This window comes from Ambystoma mexicanum, chromosome 10 (genome assembly GCF_040938575.1).
Source record: "Ambystoma mexicanum isolate Mex_15411 chromosome 10, UKY_AmexF1_1, whole genome shotgun sequence".
Lineage (NCBI taxonomy): Eukaryota > Metazoa > Chordata > Amphibia > Caudata > Ambystomatidae > Ambystoma > Ambystoma mexicanum.
The window spans coordinates 250,110,729-250,133,166 of NC_090932.1; the positions used below are offsets into that span (position 1 = coordinate 250,110,729).

Below are 22,438 nucleotides of genomic sequence, written 5' to 3' on the forward strand. Positions count from 1 at the left end.
ATATTTCAAAAATTGTTTGACATATCCAATGTGGAGTGCACTTCAATTTACCCACAGCCTTGGAGCCACCTTAATTATGGGTAAAAATCTAATTTCGGTTTACATGGCTTCTGCCATGCAGGGAATACTGCCACGCGATTAACATGGCTATATGGAGCCACATTGAAAAATAAAAGATCAACTTACTTTTAAAAGACCGCAACATAAGAAAGGTAAACTGCAAATGCCACTGGAACACATTCAGGTTACATAAGTCATGCCTTTAACCACACTAATGTAAGGAAGGCATGGTATCAAACAGTGAAGAAAGACACAAGTGATCACAGTTCTAGGGTGTTTATATATGACTTCAATGTGTTGGTAAAACACCTATCTAAACCTAATTCTAAGGATGGGCGCAAGCTACGACCTTCAAATAACGCAGTCCTAGAGGAGTCTGTCAAAATAAAAGGGCCTATACTAATAAAGGTGGCAATTCTTACTTCTAAACAAAAAATGGTGTGGGATAACAATGTATGCAAAAGAAATGTGTTCATGGAATGTGTTAAACAAGATTGTGTGCAGTATCCTTTGGAAGACCACAGCAACGTTGACCTCCTGGCAATAGGAGCACAACCTTTAGTATAAGTCTGTACTACACAGGTTGGTATTGTGGCTTGGCAGCCAGGTTCATCTCAAGAGGGATCAATGTGAGCAGTAGGGTTGTAACGCAGAGTTTCACAGTGACAGTTATTCAAATAAACACTTACACTCAAGGTTTCTTGATTAAACAATTATTAATGTACTTAACAGTCAGTTATATAAGCCTTCTTCAGAAGGGAGCAAAATATGTATCAATTATAATATACTTCAAAACACTCTGTTTCTCTTAATCAGATGATACCCTGGACATTGATTTATCACTGGTACATTTAGAGCAATACCGAGTTTGGTGCAAAGGTTAGATTGGGGAATAAAACAAAGGTTAACAAATAATTCATAAACAGGAAAGTACTTTTTAGACCTTCAAATGTCAAGTAAATGTAACCCTTTCCTGGGGGAAAGGTAAAGGCACAGAGTCAGAGGTAATAAGATTCTCTCAGGGAGCCAGGACAGCCAATGTTAGTTCAGCAAAGTCTAAAGGGAGCTGAAGATCTTCTTTGCAGGCAAGTACAAGTCTTGCACAATGTTTTTAGAAAAGCTTGTAGAAATAAGAGTCACTTGAAGGGCCACAAGCTGGGGGGCTTGTTGTGAGGGGTAAAGCTGCAAGCAACTCTACAATGGCAACCAAGACAAGTCTCAACTGAGAGCAAGTAAGGCTACACAACAAGAGGCAAGTCCTCTTAGGTTTACAGTACCTTTGGTTAGAAGAAATGGTTCCAGCTGGCTTCTGTTCCTGTACAGCTCTGCAGATCCTGTTGTTCCTGAGCCTTAATCGTGGGGACAAGAGGGCGGACGTCTGGGGACTCCTGCACTGCAATGGGAAGATCAGCGGCAGCAATGGGCAAACTTCAATTCAGCGGCACGTCGTTGTTTCAGCTCCTTGCGTCTACAGCAAATAGCAACACTGCGGTTCTTGGATACCACTTCAGACTTTCTTGCATCTGGGGTCCAGCACTCTGTTGAGGTGGCGCTCAGGCTTGGTCAGTCCTGCAACAGGGAAGTCTGGAGGATCTTCCTGGCTCTCGGGTCCAACTTTAAAACAAAACACTCGGTTTGGTGTTCCTCTCCCTGGAACTTCGGTTCCAGCAGCAGAAGTACAGCCAGCTCCGAGAGGATGTCCAAACAAGTTCACTTTGGGGTTCATTGGTCCCACCAACCCAAGGGAAGAAGTTGTCCTTGCAGGGCTTCTCTAGTCAAAACGAATTTGGAGCTTCAGGCACAGCAGCAGGGCTTCACCGGGCAAACCAACGGTCCAGGAGTTGCAGTAAGCATATCTTCCACGTTCTTTGGATTCCTTCGTCCAGTGGTCGACTCTACCTTCAAAGCCAAAAAGCCTTGCCTTTATGCATGTTTCTCCCACTCATTCCAGCCTAGCTGTCAATCACACATCAGGGTGGCTGTCCTCCAAGGACAGCCAGCCGGCCAATCACCTTTGTGTGCATTTCTGTAATCAAGAGGATTAGCACAGGGAGTTTCGGGCACTTCCCTCGCTTCCTGCCCCCGTCAGATATACCTGAGCCAGGAGGCGGGTTTCACTTGTGAATCTCGCCAAAGACAAAATGAACAAAGGGACCAAACCTGGTTTGACGTGCAGAGTAAATCTCAAGAAGGACCTTTCCAGCAAGAAATGCGAAAAACGAAGACCAGGGCCATTTTTGACAAAATGGGCACCCATGGGTGCCTTACTGCAGCTGCGAACGCAACCTGTGGTAAAAACACCATGGTAGTAAAAAGTAAACCACTGCCAACAGCCATTAGTTGTAGAAAGGGTAACATAAAAATGTTACATGAGCAACTAGACAAAGGGGATTCTAAATAACCCCTCCAGTACCCTATGGTAAAATAGTGTGGGCTGGGTCTAGAAAGTTACAATATGTAAGTAAAGTTAATTTCACTTCACCGCTCTTGGAAACCGTAGTTTCAACAAGAGAAGGTATTTAAACCTTTGGTAAATCTAAGAGATTTCCCTGTGCCACTGCACTGAAGGTGCTGTGTGTTACAATGTAAAGATGATGCCTATGGAGTTTGTCAGACTCCAAAGTCAAAAGAAACACAGAGTATAAATCACAGAAAAAATACATGAGAGAGTGGGAGAAAGGTCTCACTCTCTCCAGGTTAGAAATGAAAAGTCCTAAAGTCCATCAAAAGAGCTGGGGGTCTCTAAGGTATAGAGGAATTAGCACATTTCTGAGAATTCTCCCTAACAGAATGATATGTCAGGATAGCTGAGTAGTTCGCTTCCTATTCCCACGCGGCAAGGCGGCATGTGCGGGCTTCGCACACTCTAGCTTCTTGGCCACGAGGTAACAGTTCAACACGTAGGCATCAGTGCCTTCCGCCAAAGCCTCTCTCGCAATGACACTCTTAATGCAGAGGGACTTATACAGCAAACAAAAACACAAAAGATCCTTTCCTTTGTCAAGGGATTACTTTCACAAATTCAAGACTGGTCTCCCTCCTTTGGGCTCGGACCATGGGTCCCCATCGTCTGGGCTCAGATCCCTTTTGATACCAGAATCAAGACTTTCGAATGTGCAATGGGTTTTGCTTAAACCATCGCAGGACCACTTCGATTCACTTCACACAATTTACATCGATCTTCTGTCTAATGTTCAAATATTCACCAGCAATTTAGCTTCACTTGCGTCTTTCATCACACACATTTAACTATGTTCCTTCCAGTGCTCACTTTACAATGTTGCCGCTTGCAACCTTGACTTCAACACAGACATGTCTCCCCCACTCACTGGCTTCTTTGTTCTTGGAGCCAAGGACGACACCACAGCATCTGCTGTTCCTCCCCGCCTTGGTCAGTTACGCAGAAGGACCCTCGATATCTCCGACACACAATGCAGGATTCTTTAGCCTTGTTTTCTGGTCTTACGTTTTCTGCCTTGAAGGTTTCTTGAAATTAACTGCTTCCTGTCAAAGAGCTCAAGGGTGTTGCCCCTCTCACGAACCTCTCGTGCCTGGACGTCTTTCTCCCTTCGTTCAAATGCAACTCGATACTGCTGTATCATTGTGCGTTTTGATTTGCTCAGTGTGTGCTCTCGTGTGGGGTAGTGTAATGGAAGTCAGGTGTGGGTAATTGTTGGTAATTGCCTGACCATAGTATTGGAACATGTCATGTACACGGCTCGGGTGAGAGCGTTTTCTCCCAGAGCAGGCTGTCCATGAGAAAGTGTTCGTGCAGGAACGGGAGGTGTGTTGAGTTTATAAATATCCCATCGGATATGATGAGATAAAGGTGTTACAGGGAAGAGGCCCCTTGAAGGTGACAGACGCATCATCTTTCTTGATGTTTAAAAGCCGTTGAAAAGTCTAGCCACATTTACATAGATGTGACTCTTCTGGATTTTTCTTAACTTTCTGCACACCAGTGCTACACACATGAGCCAACCAGCCAGCTTGCAGAACAGGATTAACCTTTGAGTGCTTAGCATACAGGATTAAGGATAACTAAATGCAAAGCGCCAGTTATTTTTTACTTAACCTTGACTTATAAAAACATTCACCAATTAGACGTTTAAGAACTCACTGTGTAATGACTTCCTGCACTTAAACTGAAAAAGGTCAATTTATCAACATTAATTGATGGCATTGGTGCAACCATTTGATCAGTATCACTAATATTCTAACGACTGCCCCTGGGTCTCTCCTTGTGTGGGACACCTGTGTGTTTCACCCAGGTGCTCTCCTAGTTTTCCTAATCCTGACCTAGTATCCTTTTCCAATTTCATTTTAATGATCTCGTCACAGACATCAATTAATCGGTTTTCTTGTCTTAATTGAGACTTTCACACTGCTCTGCAGGCCCTAGTCTTCTCTTTCACTGTTGGTTAAATACATTCTGGGACATTTGTGTGCTTATCTTACAATGTAGCATTAAGCCCTGAACTTTGGGGAGGCGGTGGCCAGTAAAAGAATTTGGGGCAAAGCCATGGTGGCCCCATGCAAAGCAAGAGTGAGGGGCAGTTACTGGCCAAGCCTGGCCCAGAATACAGGGCTTAACTCTATTGGAACCTGGCTCATTGCTCAATTCTATGTTAAGACCGGAGGCGAGCATTATGCTTCAACTTCTTTAAATTTACTATTCAGCAGTTTCAACATAACAGAAATAAACCTTTTCCTTTTTTTTCTTTTTGAAAACATTTCCCAAATTGTAATCTCTTTATTGTAGTCCTTCACAATTCCTGTCCCTGTAGCCCTCTAGCTACTTCCTGTCCATAACTCCTCTTCTTTAGCAAGAGGAGTATTCTCTTTACTGTAGAGCGTGTGTTGCAGTATGCGTTTTGAATGGTTTGCTTTACAAGCCAACATGTGGCGAGTGTGTGGAAGTGCTAGTGGTTCAGCCCGTCCATTATTGTAAACTTTTCAGTGTTTGATTGGGACAACAAGCTTTTCCCATTTGGAAGGTCAGCGCAAGCGTCGCGCAGCATGGCAAACCCCCTTTCAGCAGAGCTTCGCGGGCAGACGCCAGCTGCACCAGATGCGCAGAGCGGGACCTGTGCTTAATTTGTATCATGATCAGGGCGACATGAGGTGATCAACGGGTGCAGCAATGAGTGCCGGGCCTCCTTCCTCTGGGAGGCAGCGTTTTCTTCTGCACTGCATACGCGACGCAGCCTTGAAACGTAAAGCGTGCACTGGGGAGAGCTTGCAACGGAGGTTGGAGGATAAAAGTGAAACCACCCATCTATTGTAAAAGGGGTGAAGAAAGAAGGATTACGATCGCACTGCAGCAAGAGCACGCTTTAGACGCTCTTGATCACACACAACCACTGGTGTGCATAAGAAGAACGCCCGCACTACAGCGAAATCTCGGATTGCACGTTAGCAGCCCCTGATAACGCACAGCCACCGGTGGGCATAATCATCACTCTGCAAGCACGCCGAGGTGCCTAGTGAAAAGGATAACACCAGCAGACCTCTCCAGCCAGTGATTAAATGTATACTCAGCTTGAGCAGGGGAAAAGCAGTATAACTACTGCGGGTGCATTTAAAGCCACTTGCAAATCACCCATTTATTCAGGCGGACATGCACCTCAGCCTGCTGAAGTTCAGGCATTGCCACCCAGCACTTCTAAGAAGCCCCTTCAATCACCAAGCATATCAGAATATGAGTGAAGAGGGGCAGACAGAGAGCGATCTGGCACTCAGTTTTAAACAGGTGCTTGGGAATTCACTGGTGGAGGCTGTGGCAGAGAGAGTAAGACTGATACAAGAGACTGGCCACCCTAGACTATCTTGGGACGAAAGAGTAAAAGAACCCAGAGATGTAATTAAAGCACTTCTGCGAAGGCCACTGTTCAAGAGAAGAGCCCTCAGGGGAGTAACACTACCCGGAAGAGGAAAATCTCTTCTACTCCTGGGTCCATGTTATGGGGTCTATCAACGAGCCCCTCACGCCTTTGGTAACGTGAAAGAGGTTTTCCTCCAAAGGGCAGCGGTGCCAAGCCTCCTGACCCCTGCCCCCGGGAAAGACAATATGGGCGACACTGGCAGAAAGCCACCAGAAGCTGCTTCCTCGCAGGAAGAGGACAGTAAGCATGAGGAAGAGAGACCAGCCCCAGTGGGCGGTAAGAGATCCAGGAAAGAGAAAAACCTGGAGGTCCTGGAAACAGAAATGTTGCACACGTTCGATCCAGATGAGATCAGGAACCCTAGATCCTCGGATTGGCAACCCTCATCCATAGAGGAGAAATACATGGCACAGTATCATCATGCCGGTCAGATAGCACAGCGAGTAGAGCGCTTGCTTTGACATCCGTGCAGAGCATGCCGACACAGGTTTGAATCCCGGCAGGGCCAAACTCAGCCATTCATCCTTCCGAGGTCGATAAATGAGCACCACACACCGTGGGAAATAAGCAGCGCTCAGATACCTGAGGATTCGTAGCGCTATTTAAATTCCCAAACAGTGGATCAGGAAGCCACTAGATAAGGATACCAGGTTGAGCATGAGGGTCAGACAGCTCATGCCCAGATTTGGCGGGCAAGGTGGCCGAAGCCCCTGAACTTAACCCCAAAATTATCACTTTTGTTACAAAGACAGCAAAGACAGCAAAGGATCTGAGGAAAGGTATAGATATGTCCTGAAAGAGTTGCCAGAAAAGCTGCTGGACCTCACCAGACCCACAGCTAAGATTACAGACTTGGCTGAGCCCACCAGGGACATGGCGGGAAGAAGTGGACTTTGAGACGTTAGCCAGTTGGGCACAGTGAGCGGCATGCTTGCTAGGTAATGCCAACTGCACCATCTCCTCGGAAAGACGGAGAAGGCTCCACCTGAAGATCGATGTCAAATTGAGCCATCTCGCCACCTACAAGGCACAAGAAGCAGCTCAGGGACTCCTTTTCGGGGAGGCATTCAGCAAAGAGATGGGGAGGTTTGTTGGCATGCATATCTCCCTGGAGATTTTGGTAAAATTGGCACGCACTATGTAGCGACACATGGGTGCTGCAAACAGCCCGGCGGTTCCACCTAGAGTTCATCCAAACCTTGATCCAGGCAGTCTGGCAAGGCCCAATTTACATGTTGCAGGCAAAACAAGTGCTCCTTCACAGCAGACTCACCCAGATAATGATGAAGGTAGCTCATAAGGAAGGCAGAAATTGAGCTATGTGGCACACAGGCTCCCAAATTTGTGAGCAATATGTTCCTAGTTCACAGGAAAGAGAAAGTACGACCGGTTATACACCTGAAAGAGTTGAACAGCTGGGTGATTTACAGACACTTCAAGATGCAAGTCATTCACCAGCTAAGGGACATTCTCAGAAAAGACGACTGGCTAGCCAGAAAAGATCAAATGGACACATTCCTGATGATCCCAGTGGCGGCAGAGTATCGTCCATTCCTGACGCTCAGCTGGAAGGGTAATTCTGACAATTCAAATCGCTACCTTTCGTCCTCGATTAGGCCACGTGGGCTTTTACCAAGCTGATGAGACCGGTAGCAGCGGCCACAAGAGAAAAAGGGCGTACACATAATACTATACATCAACGATATTTGCCTTCTAGCAGACAACAAGACGACCTTGATCCATCAGACAGGATGGGTAAGAATCCTCCTGTCGTCCCTGGGGTCTTAATCAAGAGACTTCCTAGGCTATGTCTCGGACACAAGGAAAGCGACACTGGAGCTGCCAATGAGGAAGATACACGTTATCAAAAAGGAGTTAGTTGTGTCTCGACAAAGAGGTAATCTCCCTCCTCTCATTAGCGAGAGTAGAAGGGCTGTTAGCGTCTTCCATACAGGCCATATTTCCAGGACCTCTATAATACAGAGCCCTGCAGACACTGAAGATCAGGCATCTGCAGCAGGGTCTGAGGTACCAGCAAATGATTCCTTTAGATCAGGAATCAAACACAGAGCTACTATGGTGGCTACAGAACATGGAAGCATGGAACAGACATGCCATTTTCAGAGACAGGCCAGAATTAGAGTCAGATGCCAGCACAGCAGACTGGGGAGCCAGGTGCGGCAAACTAGAGACAATGGGCAAATGGACCCCTTGAAGACCTATACCCACATATAAACTGTCTAGAACTGTTAGCAGGGCCCTTCGTGATAAGGGCGTTTACATAAGACAGGGAGAACTGCTGCATCCTCCTAAAGATGATCATCATACCAGCAGTCAAGTACATAAACCACCTAGCGGGGACAAAGTCCAGACTCCTTGCAGAGCTGGCAGAGGACTTTTGGCACTACTGCCTGTAATCTGGGATTTCAGTTACAGCAGAGTACCTCCCATGGTCTCTCAACGTTGTAGAGGACTGGAACTTGCGCTACCCGACTGATTCCAATGACTGGAAACATGACAGGGGAGTCTTCCGGCAGATGGGTCAGTTATGGGGACCGATTCACATGGACCTATTTGTGTCCAAACTGAACACGCAGGAGACCATATTCTTCAGCTGGAGGTTAGACCCAAGCACACTAGAGACCGGTGCGTTCTTACAAGACTAGGGCCGATGAGTGCACGATGCGTTTCCACCCTTCATTGTGCTGAGCAGGGCTCTGGCGAAAGTTGGCAGAGAGCGAGAATAGTGATTGTGGCACCCATCTGGGTGTTGCAAGTATGATTTCCAGCTCTGATGGAACTTTCTTCAGATTTTCCACAGATTCTCTCATCAGATACACCTGCTCAAGGACCCAGCAGGGTTGTTTCATCCTCTGAGAGCGAGGGACACACACCCACTGATAGCTTGTAAGTTGTCGTGAGAAGATGGGCGATGCCAGGCATTTGGAGCTACGCTGCCCAGCTCATCTTGGACTCCTGGGCCCCTTCAACACGCAGGAGCTATAACGCAGCATGGGGCAGGTCAGAGCACTCGTGCAAGGGGAGAAGTATTCCTCCCATTTCGGACCCTGTAGTAGCAGTACTCAACTTTCTAGCCTCCCTCCTGGAAGATGGCAAAGGCTTCAGGACAGTAAGGGTCTATAGATCGACAATGTCAGCTGGACACAGCTGTGGAAGGTGCGCCACTAGATCATCACCGAGCGATAGTTAGGCCCATGAAACGAGCGCAGTTCTGTGTTCCCCCGGTCCCGAAATATGCCTACCTATCGGACGTGAATGTAGTACTACAGTTCCTGGCGAGCTGGCCGGTGAACAAGTACCTCTCGATGACAGCCGTCGGGAAGCTAGCAATGCTAATGTGTCTGCTGTCATGAAGGAGGGTTTCTGACGTCAGAGCACTGGAAGATCAGAAGATCTACGGTCCTGAGGGTGTTACTATCGCGCTGGTGAAGAGCCCCAAGACTAACTCTTCCATCTCTTATCCTACGCCCGTTCAGCTGCAGATGTGTGTGGTGGCTTGCACATTTGCGAGTATGAGAACAGGCAGAATTGCATCCAGCAGGAGTGTCTCAGCTGCAGATCACTTGCAGGAAAACTTTCAAGGCAGTGGTGACTGCCACCATTGCCAGTGTGATTGAAGCTGGTTGGTCCATTTGCTGTGCGAGTAGCGTGCGCCAACACATATGTGGAGCTTAGCCATCAGGTACGCTGGTGTGCCGCTCATGAATGCTTCCTAGATGATGCATGCAGTCTTGAAAAGTATCCTGGCTTGGAGTGGAAGCCAATGTAGTTCGTGTAGGATGGGGGTAATTTGGTCAAAATGTCCATGCTCCCATAATAAGATGTGCTGCAGGGTGGTGGACTGCTTTTAGGGGATCCAAGTGATCAGCTGCGTCCCCTGTCAGGAGAGCATTTCACCCATCGATGTGTGAGACCACACAGGCCTGCATTATGGTCCAGAAGTCCTGCGGCAGGATGAAGGGTTTGATTTTTCAAAGGGTAGAGATTCTGAGCCAGGCTATTTGGGCCTTCTTGGCTTTGTGCTTCTGGAAGGACCGATTGCTGTCAATGGTGAAGCCTAAGGATTTTTTAGAGTCAGAGTTGTGGATAAATTCATTCTAGGTGCATATCATTGAGTCATTGTGAAGTTTTTTAGCACAAGAACATGAGGACGAATTCAGTCATGGGTGCGTTTAGTTTGAGTTAGGTAGCCAACATGCAGGACTGGATGATGGCTTGGAAATCGCAGAGACAAATGATTTCCTGTGCGCTATTTACTCTCATGTACAACTAAGTACTGTCTGCGTATTGGTGGATGGCTATATTGGGATCTTTGATGAGTGCCCTGAGGCTTCATGTAAAGGTTAGAAAGGATTGTTGGCGAGAGGATGGAGCCTTGGGGGACTCCTGAGACCTGGAGTCTATTAGAAAGCAACAAGTTCATCTGGACAGCCTGGTGTCTGCCTGAGCAGTTGGAGTTAAACCAATTCAGGACAGGGACAGAGAATCCTATCCCGTCAGCAAGGAGGGAGAGAAGGATGCAGTGGGTTGACTGTCGAATGCAGCCGAGAGGCCAAGAAGAATGAGCCCCTATCCATGATTTGGAGAGCATCATCCACCATCTGGATGGTGGCTGTCTTGATGCAAGACTCTGGCGGAACCCTCACTGAGTCATTTAGGAGGTGGAGTATTTTGATTCTGGCAAGTAGTTGTGTAGCAACTACTTTTTCCAAGATTTTGCCAATAAATGGGAGTTTGTAATGGTCCTGTAGTTGGCCAGATCGTCTGGATCTAGGGTTGGTTTTATCAAAAGAGGTTGTACGATACCAGTCTTGAGGGTGTCTGGGATTGATCCTTCTGCGAGGGAGGCATGGATGATGCTGAGAAGTCCATTGATCACTGGGCCCGTCAATTGTTTTATGATGGATGCCAGAATTTTATCAGACTGAGAAGTAGGCTTGAGGGAGGCCATTTTTAGGAGATCCAGGGGAAAGAGGAGATAATTTGGTCCCGGGTCAGTGTGCGTGAGCCTGAGTGCAAGGGATGCTAATGCTGTGAGGTTGATTCGATGGTCTCTCAGACTTTGACAATTTTTTTAATTAAAAAATGTGTTGATTCTGTCAAATTTTTCTGTTGCTGGTACATCAGATCGAGGAGGGTTTGGTACAAGGCGTTTCTACGTCAAAGAGGGCTTTGCTCCTGTTAGAGGGTGCCCCAGCCGTGGTGCAGTAGCAAGCAGCTTTTGCCTCTAATCAGAACCCTATGGTTGGCGTGTAGAGATTTGAGGTTGATGAGGTCTCTCAAGTTATGGTTTTTGTGCCACAGTTTCTTTAGGGCTCTGACTGAGCGTTTGTTGGAGGCTAGCTCGGGGTGTACTATGTGGCGGATGGCTTGATCTAAGGCTGGCTGGATTTAAAGAGGGTATGAGTGTCCACTAGCTTCATAGTAGAGTTGCTGAATAATTCCAGGAAGCCCAAGGCATACCCTTTGGTGGGACAGTCTACAAAGTTTGCTTATACATTGACTGGGAGGGTTTTGAATGAGTGGCAGTTTCATGTACGAGTTTGGGCTTTCTGGTTTCATAGGTTTGTTCTCCCCAAAAGTCGCTTTTCTGTATGCTTATCTTTGTGAAATGGGAGGGCCTTCCCTTTTCCCCAAAGTTATAAGCCACCAATTGTATTTCTTTACCACTTTATGATAATCGGATTTCATCTAATCTCATTCACACAGTTCTGTTTCACTGGATTATTTACAATAGTTTTCCCACTAGTATTGGGACGAGTTTCGCTTAATTTACGAGTCCTGCTTGGCTTGCTGGTATTCCCATTCCCAGTTTTACCTTCTGCGTTCCGGGGCAACGTCGGTGGTATCTGTAGGCCCTTTCTCTTTCCTTCTCGTTGCCGCTCCGCAGCTTGCATTCCACAGCATCTCTTTCCTGGATGTGCGCAGTTATTGTCTTTGGGACATCACAGGGATTGTGACTGACAGGGAGCCGTTTACTCCCCTGGATGGTCTTGATGCAGTTGTACGTGTAGACTGCCAACCACTGATTCCATCACGCCAACACAGCTCTTTCTTCTCTGCCTACCTTGGCTTTCTTCCACTCTTGCATGCTGGTTGCTCATCATTTCTGGTTCCGCACTGGAGCATCTCTGTTGCACGTCAGCTCTGCGTACTCCCAGAGACCCACCTCCTTCAGCTTTGTTATACACAGGGAGCTATCCCTGTGTCTCGTAGGTTTGCACCCTCTCTCAGCCCTCTCTCTGCTCTCAGGCTTGAAAGGGTGCAGAAGGAGGAGAGACTGACACACAGGTGGCATGCTTGTTGGCATAAACTTTTATTTAATACAAATAAAGAGGATACCCATCTCTCCCCAACTCTTAAGAGGGTTTCCCCGCCTCAACTAAGGATTCTGTCAGGATGTCCCAGTAAATTGACAGTCCACCGTCGTGTGTCAAAATACCTACTTCTGTCCCTCACACTTGTAACGAATACTAAAGAGGTATTAGTGGATCTTCTTGCTCCAGAGAATGGTTCCATTCTTTACAATGAACTATAGTTCCAATTGAAGGTGGTAACTTCGCCTGAGAATGACTTCCTTTCCAAGATACAAAACAAAGTTCCAGTTTGTGTTACTACAGCAGTCTCAGTTCAAACTCAAAAGGTAAAGTTCCAACTCAAACAACAACATTCCATATTGCACAGCGTTTTCTTCACTATTCGGTTCCTGGAGAATGCCTCCCTTCTACAGGTATGTTTTTCTCAATACATTGACAGTGCCAGGGGAATTACTCACTTCCCCGGGCCTTCTTTGGGATGGCTTCACAGTACACACCAGGGGGTATGGCTTCCTTCCCCTGATCTTTTACAGGCTCTTTGCCACAGTTGACAAAGTTTGGGAGAATTACACCCTTCCCTAAGCTCTTCTCAAGTTTTCAGAGTCAGTTTGCAATGCCAGGGTGTATGCTTCTCTTCCCCCTGGTCTTCCTTTCACCGTGTTTTGCTGGCCTGTAGGTGTGGTTCACAGAACAGTAGGATTCTGCTGCTTTCCTTTGGCAGACCTGGTTAATTCCTGCCAGGTGCTGCGCCACAGAAGAGGATTTGTGATGCCCTTCTCAATTGGGAGCGTGTCCCAGACCTGACTTTCCCATCTCTTGAACCCTTCCAAATCCCACAAAGCATTCTGGCAACCCTGGTACCTGTGAGGGCCTTGCCTACGCTCTCTGGGTGGTGTGTCTTTTTCATGCCTCTAGTTGGGTTCCTGCAGGCTTTGTTCGACCTTTCCATATGCTGCAGCGCCTATGCAGCACTCTGCTCCTCGTCCGCTGCGTATCTGCCTCTGACCGTGACGGTGCTGTCTTTGCCATCTGAAGGTTGGCTCCTGGCCTACTGGGCCGTCCAACCTCTGATAACGGCAGAGCTTCCCAGCAGGCTGGTAAGCTTCCCAGTCAGTCTTATCCGGCTCTCACGATCCCGGTTCCGCCAGGGATGACTTCTCTGTGTTCCTGCAGGGAGGGCTGAACATTGTTTCAAGTGCCTCCTCACTGTTTATGCTCATACAGTGTTCACAATGACAGGAGAGCTTACTTTGGTTCTGCAGGGCATTGCTGATGGTTCTGCACTTCTTAGTACCAGTATTGACATCGTCAATCTAGTGGGTTAGTTGGAGAATCTTCCTTTTCCCAGTCTTCCAGTGTATGTTGTGAGAAACCAGAAGGTGGCTCACCAGCTAGTGCCTGGGGGTCTTTCTCTCAGGTGGCCAGAGCACAGGCATTGCCTTTGGTTCCAGACCCTTGGGGTGGACCAGTGCGGGAGGATCACCTGGGTGAGGGGTCCTCGGGAGCAGGAGTGGGTCACCTGATGGCAAGACACAGTATCCCACATTTCCCTGCAACACCTTTAACCCATCCTACCCAGTAGGATATATAGCACAGCCAACCCTCCCCCCCTCCTTTTCCAGCACGAACATTTTCACATGGGCAGCCCGCTCCGAGAGAAAACAGACTCACACCCGAGCCATGTACCGGACATGTCCCCCTATTATGGTCAGGCAAAGTAAGGCAATTAATGGTAATCATTCACACCCGACTTCCATTAAACTTCCCCACAGAGAGCACACTCTTGAGTGAGGCAAAGCACACGAAGGAACAGCAGTTTGGAGACGGCAGCCGAACGAGGGAAGAAAGACGGCAACCCAGGAAGAGTACACAAGGAGGGAGATACCCTTGACCTTTCAGGCAGAAAGCCGTGATTTTCTAGATACCTTTAGATTTCAGAGCACAAGCCCAAGAAACTGACTGAAGAATCCTGTATTGTGTGTCAGAGATACCCGGGGCCCTGCTGCACAGCTGATAGAGCAGGAGAGAAGCAGCAGCTGTGTGGTATCATCTTTGGCTCCAAGATCAAAGAAAGGACAGAACCAGGGAGTTGGGGAAACCGATGCAAGACCGTTCTGTGTTGAAGTCAAGGTTACATGTAGCCACACTGTATACAAAGAGCAAGGATAAAGTTTGCTGAACGCGTGTGATGAAAGACACTAGAACAGCCTATTGGCTCATGGATGTTTGAACTGTAGCAAAGACGACACAACATTCGAGACAGAGTGGTCCGGCACTTATTTTGACAGACTCCACTAGGACTGCGTTATTTGATGGTTGTGGCTTGCTCCCATCCTTATATTTAGGATTAGATAGGCGTTCAACTAATCCATTGAAGTTCAATATACACTTGAACATTGATCACTTGCGTGTCTTCACTGATACCATGCCTGCCTTACAAAATCTGGTGGATAGTCCCTATTCTTCCTAGTCTCAGTGTTTTTCTCATGAGGGTTGTGTTATCTACTGTACCCAAATACATGAAAGTGTGGGTAACTAGTGTGCCATGTAAAGGGGATTAGGGAGTGTGTAGTCTGGACATACTGCGTTCTCCCCGGATAGTTGTCCCTAGTCCCATAGGGGGAGATCCCTCCCCATGAGATCAACACACTGCGAACCACTGCCTGGGGGGGTTTGGGGGGCAAGGGCGGGCGCTATCATGTAGCGGCCTAACCTCCATGGCCTCAGGGGAAGGGGCTCCCCCTCGGGGAGAAGGGACAACATCTAAGGATTTGTGACAGTGTCCTCTCTCACTTGTTGGTCTCATAACTTTTCAGCCTCCTTGTCGCAGTCAATTGGGGACTTGAATTTAAAGGGATAGCTTCCATTTCTTGTCCTTCATGATATAATTTCACGTCATACTTGGAGGCCATCAGGGAGTTCGAGACAGAAACAGAGTCCTTGTCCCCACAGGGAGAGTCTCTCTCAGGGAGGTCCCAGTTGCCTTGACCCCTAAAAAGGGTGTTGAGGAGCAAGCTCACCTCCATAGCCTCACAGGGGTGGGGGCCGTGGGGAAGGCTACCTCGTGGGGTAAAAATTCCCTCAATTTGTCACAATAAGCTGCCCTGAGTTGGCTGGATACAGAAAATCCCACATTCTTGCCATTTGCCAGAAGTCTGTTTTTGGTATTAGACAATGAATTCTCTTATGCAGTCCTCTTGTTTAAAGCACTGGGGAACTTTCACATGACAGAACCCAGTAGTTAGAAAAAGAAAAAAATGCTATGCAGGTAGAGTCTGCTTGCAGGAGCATGGTGTAAGGTGCATGGACTATCCAATTGCTGCTTTTAAACTGCAGAAAAACATGCTTTAGTACAGCAGATGGCTGGTAGATGGCAAATTATGCACAGCAAGTGAAATGCGTAGCAAAAATTAACTGTTGGTACAAAGGACTTTGAAATGAGGGGCGTCTTCTGCCAATGGACTGGGTGCTCATTCCCAGACTTAAAAATACAAGAGGCCACAGAAAGGGCTTGCCCGCTTGATAGTGGGGTGTGAGTGATCACTTCATGGTGCCCGTTCCATCATTTTTTGGATCAGAGATTTCACCAAGTAGAAAATATGCTTTAAATAGGATTGCAAAAGTCTGGCAGCAAAGGGAGGGGTGAGTTAGTCCTGTCACAATATGTGTTGTTTTACAGTTTCCTGCATGCAGGACTTGGGTGCCATTGAGCTGTTTGTCCACCACAAAGCTTTGCGCACAGGATCTTCTTCAGAGAACAATTAATCTGCCACCACTGCACACCGAGCAATGATCTGAAATCAAGAATGAGCTGAATTCTGCAGCTTGTCAACAGTCCTTTCAGTGGATGACATGCAGAGCATGCTCTCACAAATGAGATTTTAAGATCAAACAGTGGCGATTCTCAGTAAATTCTGGCATTAAGGGACCTACTATTGCATATTTTAGTTGGATCCTTTTCAAAAGCAGGATATGGGGCAGGGAGTAGTACAGTTAATAAAGCACACACTGCAGCGTCGTAATTCAAACCTTTGTTCTCTTGCTCTGAGATCAAAGTAGAGGCATGGGACTAAGCTGCCAGAACAAATGTTTTTCAGACCGGTTCTGAAAGGGCGATGGTTGGGTTCAGCCAGAACTCTGTCACATTATTCCATTAATGTATGCCACAAACACTAAAGATTCTGCCTTCTCCGGTAGTTGCAAGAAGTTCTAGGGATGGAAAGAAGGAGGTTATCGTTGAATTTGAGCTGGCGGGAAAATATACAAAGGTGGATTTTATTGACTAGTAAAGTACAGGCCCTAGGGAAAGGTGAAAGGGTGGAATTCTAGTGAGGCGGTAAGAAGGGACAACCGCTTTGGAACAAATCCCCTGTTCCCTGCAAAATGCATGTGTATCAATTGCAGAGAGGGAGAACCCGGTTGCATAGGGCAGGAAAAAAACTAAGATTGCAGGGTTGGTGCGATGTAGGCCTCGAACTCTGAATAGCTTTTTGATATCAGTGTGGGCATGAATTCTCTTGTTCATGACCGAAGGAGGTGAAACCCTGAGAAACCAGTGGACCAGGAAAGAGATAATGAGAAGGATGGGGGCAGAAGTATATGGCTGGACCAGATGTCTAGATGCAAAGGTTGCTGGTTAATGTATATGCCTTTGGAAAGAAAGATCCAGGACGTAGACTCTGCTAGGCCGGTCCGTGTGCAAGCACTGTCCGCACTAGGGAATCGCAGATGCTTGACCAAGTGGACATAAGTGCAGTTTTGAAGATCTCAAAGAGAATATTAAAATCACCTAGCAGCAACAAGCAGCATAATAAGGAGATTTTCAAAGGCTGACATGCATACTTGATCATTCCATCAGCTTTTTACAGCTAAGCAGATGCAAACAGGCATGTTAAAAAGGTGGCTGCCTTCTGGAACCGCCAGAGAATAGCGAATGATCACAACCCCAAACCCTCGACTTCGCGCCTGTTTTTGAAATAGAGTAGTTGAGTGGAACCAAGGAGTGAAGAAAAGTGAGAAACAACTCATGAAACCAATGTAGGTCAGTTAATAAATGACATGTTGGCGGCATTATGCACTGCCGAGCGTCAATTAATGAACCCACTTTTGATGGCAGAGAGGGAGGGGGCATTTGAAGGAGAGGCCCAAACTGGCAATGTTTACTATGGTGTTGAGTGGTAGTGCCGAATGAAGGTATCAAAGTGCAGTCAGGTGATCTTTAGAAAGGGGGTCCATACCCACCCACATGAATGCAGCCAAGAACATGGAAAGCATCAACTGAAGCCAACAGGCATCGCCTTTCTTTCAATGCCCTTGCCTTACATGCCTGGCCGAGAGCATCTGGTAAATGAGAGGAACCTTCAGTATAGTTTGACAGTCCTTGACTTTGGAGGGTGCATGTCCTCTGCAGGAGGCAGTCCAAAAGGTTTCTGGGACCTTAAGCCTCTCCATGATAGCAGCTGGGAACCAACTTTCAACCAAGTCAACAGATCAAAGGCAGCAGACCATTTCTCTCCAGTCACTTTTCAAGGACAAAGGTGTATGGCAAGAGCGAATGAAGCCCAGACTTGTCTGAGACAAGACCGGAACACAGGCCTCAAGCCAGTGTCGCATTGCATCGCATCTGGATGTCAGCTGCAGGGTGGGCATTGATTTTTCCTCTGCTGACCTATCCCAGTTCTTCAGAGAGCAAGTCCTCTATATAAACCGGTCCCAAGGGCTTCTGGGACCAGTAGTACCAGACAGTGCTTGCGGTGGGCTACAAAGTCAGTCAACCAAACAACCTATGTGAGAAGGGGGCGAGGGGTTTGAAAGGGAAGGTGTATGGTAAGAGCAAATGCAGAACAGCAAGATCAGCAAGAAGAGATACAAGCAACAGCCTCAGAACAAGGTCATATCTGTTCAGTATCCACTGGGTTTCTGGCAACCAAAGGCAAGGCACAATTAAAGAACAGCCGTGGGGTCATACAAAAGCTCCCCGTCTTAGTGTGGCAGAAAGAAAATTCATTAAAACGTTATTGATGCAACCTTCAGGAGCACCACTGGCGAGCATACGCTGGGAATGTAACCTCTATCCCCATTGCCAGTTTATCAGGGTTGAGGCCGCTGTTACATTGGATACAGATCTGGTCCAACCCCAATCTGGTGAAATATCAACCAGCTCTGAAACATGTTATGTCTGACTGGCACAAGTTCACCCCCCTTGTTTGGGTATTTGTGCTCAGACCGCACCAGACTGCATTTTATTAACTGTTGGAACTCCCCTGAATCCATCAACATGTCTTCAAAGAATCTACTAAACAGTGTAAGCACGGAAGCAATCCTGAGCCAAATGAAGGCCACATCTATTTAAGCCTCAAAACCAATCTGGGCTTTGAACTGTATCTGGATGTGATCGCCCCAGAATATGTGCAAGCATTGTACACCCAGCTTTGCAACAATACGCCACGAGTGGCAGCCTTAACATCAAAATGGGGCCTGTCTGGCAACACCAGCTGTCCGGCTTGTGGTGCTGTGGAACAAATGGTCACTGACCTTGTGTTGCTCTACGTTGGATACAGAGCTCTGAGGGCAAGTTATCTTTTCCCACTCCTAAAAGTGAACAACATAAGGAGACTAGAATTGGCATTGAGATTCTGTAAAGTCCCAGGAGATCTCAATGTGGCATATTTTGCACTAGAGGTGGATTAGGCAGACAAACATTATTGAGTCGGTGTTGTTAAACTGAGTTTATATCCCGTTGCCTCTAGCCGAATACCTTATCCACAGCATACCATGTACACATATCGCACTTTATGATTAAAATCTGCTGGGGCTCGATTGCATTTTATGGTTATGTGACTTTTTAAATCAGATTTTTTATCCTTGCCCAAACCTTTTAGGTCATGACATGTAATAGATAATGGGTTTTAATGTATTTTATCATATGCTTTTAATGTTGTAAACTATTTATGCTTTTATGGCTTACGTCGAATAAAGTTTGTGTCAACATAAAGACCATTTTGGTAGCCCTTTATTGCTAATCCCACCATAGCCCTAATGCTGGGGAGCAGAAACACCCACGAAGGAAGCATATTGTCTTCTTTAAGCCCTTTAGGAGAATGTGTGGGCAGCTGGTAGATTAAGGGTAGAAAAACCAATGCTAAAAAAATGCCCCTTCTCACACCCTTGATCACTATTCAGCACTAGAGAGAAAGTGACTAAAGGTCACAAATGGTATGATATGGACTGATGAGGAAATGAAGAACAACAATGACAAAACAAACTTACCTTCATGATGATTATTCGGTTAATTGTAGTCCCTGTGAACCTTTCATCCCAAATGCTTGAGGGTTGCCTGAAAAACATGCAGGCCCATAAAAGCATTTAAAAGATTTGGCTCTAAATATTTTGCAGGGACCTCCACATATTGTATTCCTGACAGTCTGGACATGCCCCTAAATAAAAAAGGCATCAGCAACATCCACAACTAGTTCTAATTTCCATTGCCTAGAGCAAGATTAAGAAAGTCACCCTGGCCGTAACCTTACTTTTCAAAGGTCGTCAGTTCCCTCTTTCTTCTCTGGGGATGTTTTTGTTAGATTTGCTTTTTTGACTAGTAATTTAAGTAAACCAATTTACATAAGCTTATGAACACAAGAAAATCGGTCACTGTACGTATGCAATGCATCCACAGTAACCATTAAAACCAATGTTTCTTTCAGATGCACAACAAACAGCTGCTTTTCTAGCACCCATCAGGGTCTGGAAACATATGCATGTTAAGTCCTTTTATAGTGTGAGCATTATGTCATTCATCAATTTTATATGTGAAGCTGAGATAAGAGACTACTCTATGTCGGAACATATAAAAATCTAAGTGATAACAGCACTTTAATTCACCAAACATTTTGATGAATGAATACAATTGTCTCTTTATTTTATGTATGCACATTTGAACATAGGTTACGCATTATCAGTTCACCAAACTGCACCAAGTAGGCACCACTGCTGGTTTCCAGAAACCCCATTTGGGTTATCAGTACTAGTCTACATTATGCACATTGATTAAAGACTAGCATGCCTTCTTAGCATTTTATTGCCAGTTTACATGTTGCCATGCTGGCAGAGTTCCATTATATCATGGTCCGTTTTCATTATGTTCACGTAACCCATTATAGTATGCATTAATTAGACCCTCTCATTGATCTTCTGCTGACAGAAATAGACAAATGCTCCTGATGAAGGCCTTGTGCCTCGAAAAGCAGTGAAGCTGTAACCAGCAATGGACGCGGCAGAACAGATTGCCTCCCATGCATGGACTGAAAATGTACTGCAGACTGAGGTGGGCCGAACAAGGAGGCCCAGCCTGCCTGTAAGTAGACAGGTCGTTGTGGGGCCACTGACAACTCTTCTCTGGGAACTTCTTTCTGGAACATGCACATAATTTGTCATATCAATGTACCACTTTGCACAAATTCTAGTGCTAGAGCAGTGAACAGAGCAACAGACGGGCTCCTTACTGGCGAAATGTCAGGATTTGTACCGTTGAAAGCACCAAACAGTCTTCAAGCTAGCAAAACCCAGCACAAATGGAATCACTGCACCAGCATTTCTTATTGTAAAGATGTCACAATCACAAAACTTAACTGGTTTAGGTCTGATGCAATGACAACATTCACACATGTTGGCAGCGGAACTAAAACAGCAAAAATGTGGTAACTGCTCCAGCTCTTACATTTGAGCACATCCTTTCACTGCCCCAATGATAAAACCAGTGAAAATCTGCTCATCTTTCTGGCTCTAAAACCAGCAATTCAGGCCCGTCATAAAGCTAGTGCCAGAGGAGAACTTCTAATAACCTCAGTACGTCCCCAGTTAGTATACGGCAGATCATGGCATGTCCTTCTAGGCCTGATCAGCAGAATGCTGTTCTCCGCCGTTTGTGCTGCCAATATGGCAACCTTGGACTACTATACTTCTCCAGCATTGTATCTGTCATAGATTCAGATGCTTGAATATTCCCCGTCATCAGACTGGGATTCCTTATTTTCAAATATATCCATTATTTCCATAAAAAATATGAGTGCAGATAGCCCACATGGTCCAGCTATGGAAACCAAGTGGAAAAAGTCCTGCAAATGTCACATTTATTTCTATCATGAGGATATAAACAGTAGATGCTTTGATCAGGAGGATCCTTCATGTAGACAAGTTTCTTCATGCACCTCGTGCAGTCCCCGAATAGGGAAGGCTTCTTGGCAGTTGGAAGTTCAGCCATGTTCTGAAGAGGATTTCACTCGATGATTTTTTGATGAAATAAGTGTTTTTTGAGCCCAGAAACACAGAGCAGAGAGCTCTTGAACAGGAGATCTAAAAAAAATATAATTTGTGTAAAAAAAATATACCTAACAGGAAAGAATATACAAAAAGCTCAGAGACCCGAAGGATTCCCTCTCGTCTGTTAGACTGCAGTGAAAAATCTGAATATGGCTGACTGGGGCAGAGCTTAAGCCCTCCACCTCATTGGTTGGGGCCATAAAGGACCAAAGTGAGCTGGAGGGACTACACAAGTAGATGGCTCATAGACCATGTGGGCTATCCTCACTCATTTCCATGGAAATAATGGATATATTAAAAAACAATTTAATATTATTTAAATCACTGAGGATTCCCAGTCTGACGACGGGGAATATTCAAGCATGTGAATCTATGAAAGATACCAATGCTGGAGAAATACAGTTACAGGTAAGTAACTAAGACTTCCTGCTCAAGTTCCCAAATTCCAAGAACGCCACAGCTAGAATTTCATCCCCTTCCCTCCTCACATCGTAAGGCGAATAGGCGCTACCACCCATCAAATCAAAATCTTAAACGAGACTGTGAGGAACTGACAAATCTATCAACAAGTAACTAGTCTGCTCTAGATCTAGTCATGCAAACTGCAGGAGACAAGCAAACAGGGGGTCCCATTTGGATGTACATATCTTCTACAATGCTCCAACCCAGACCACAATCTGTGAAACTATACGACTCTACCATTGCACTTAAGCTATCCCTTGAAACCGTGCACCCGTCACTACTAAAATCTCCACATGTTACACCACATTCACTCCTAATCAAACAATTCACAATGACTGCCATGCTAAACAGAGACCTCTCTGCTGTCCTTTTGCT

At 46.2% G+C, this 22,438-nt stretch overlaps 1 protein-coding gene across 3 annotated transcripts in view; it reads right to left on the reverse strand.

Annotated features, from left to right (window-relative positions):
- SLC25A36 (solute carrier family 25 member 36) overlaps positions 1-22,438 on the reverse strand; it is a 480,162-nt gene that overhangs the window by 63,907 nt on the left and 393,817 nt on the right. The gene's annotated exons all lie outside the window — the stretch shown is intronic.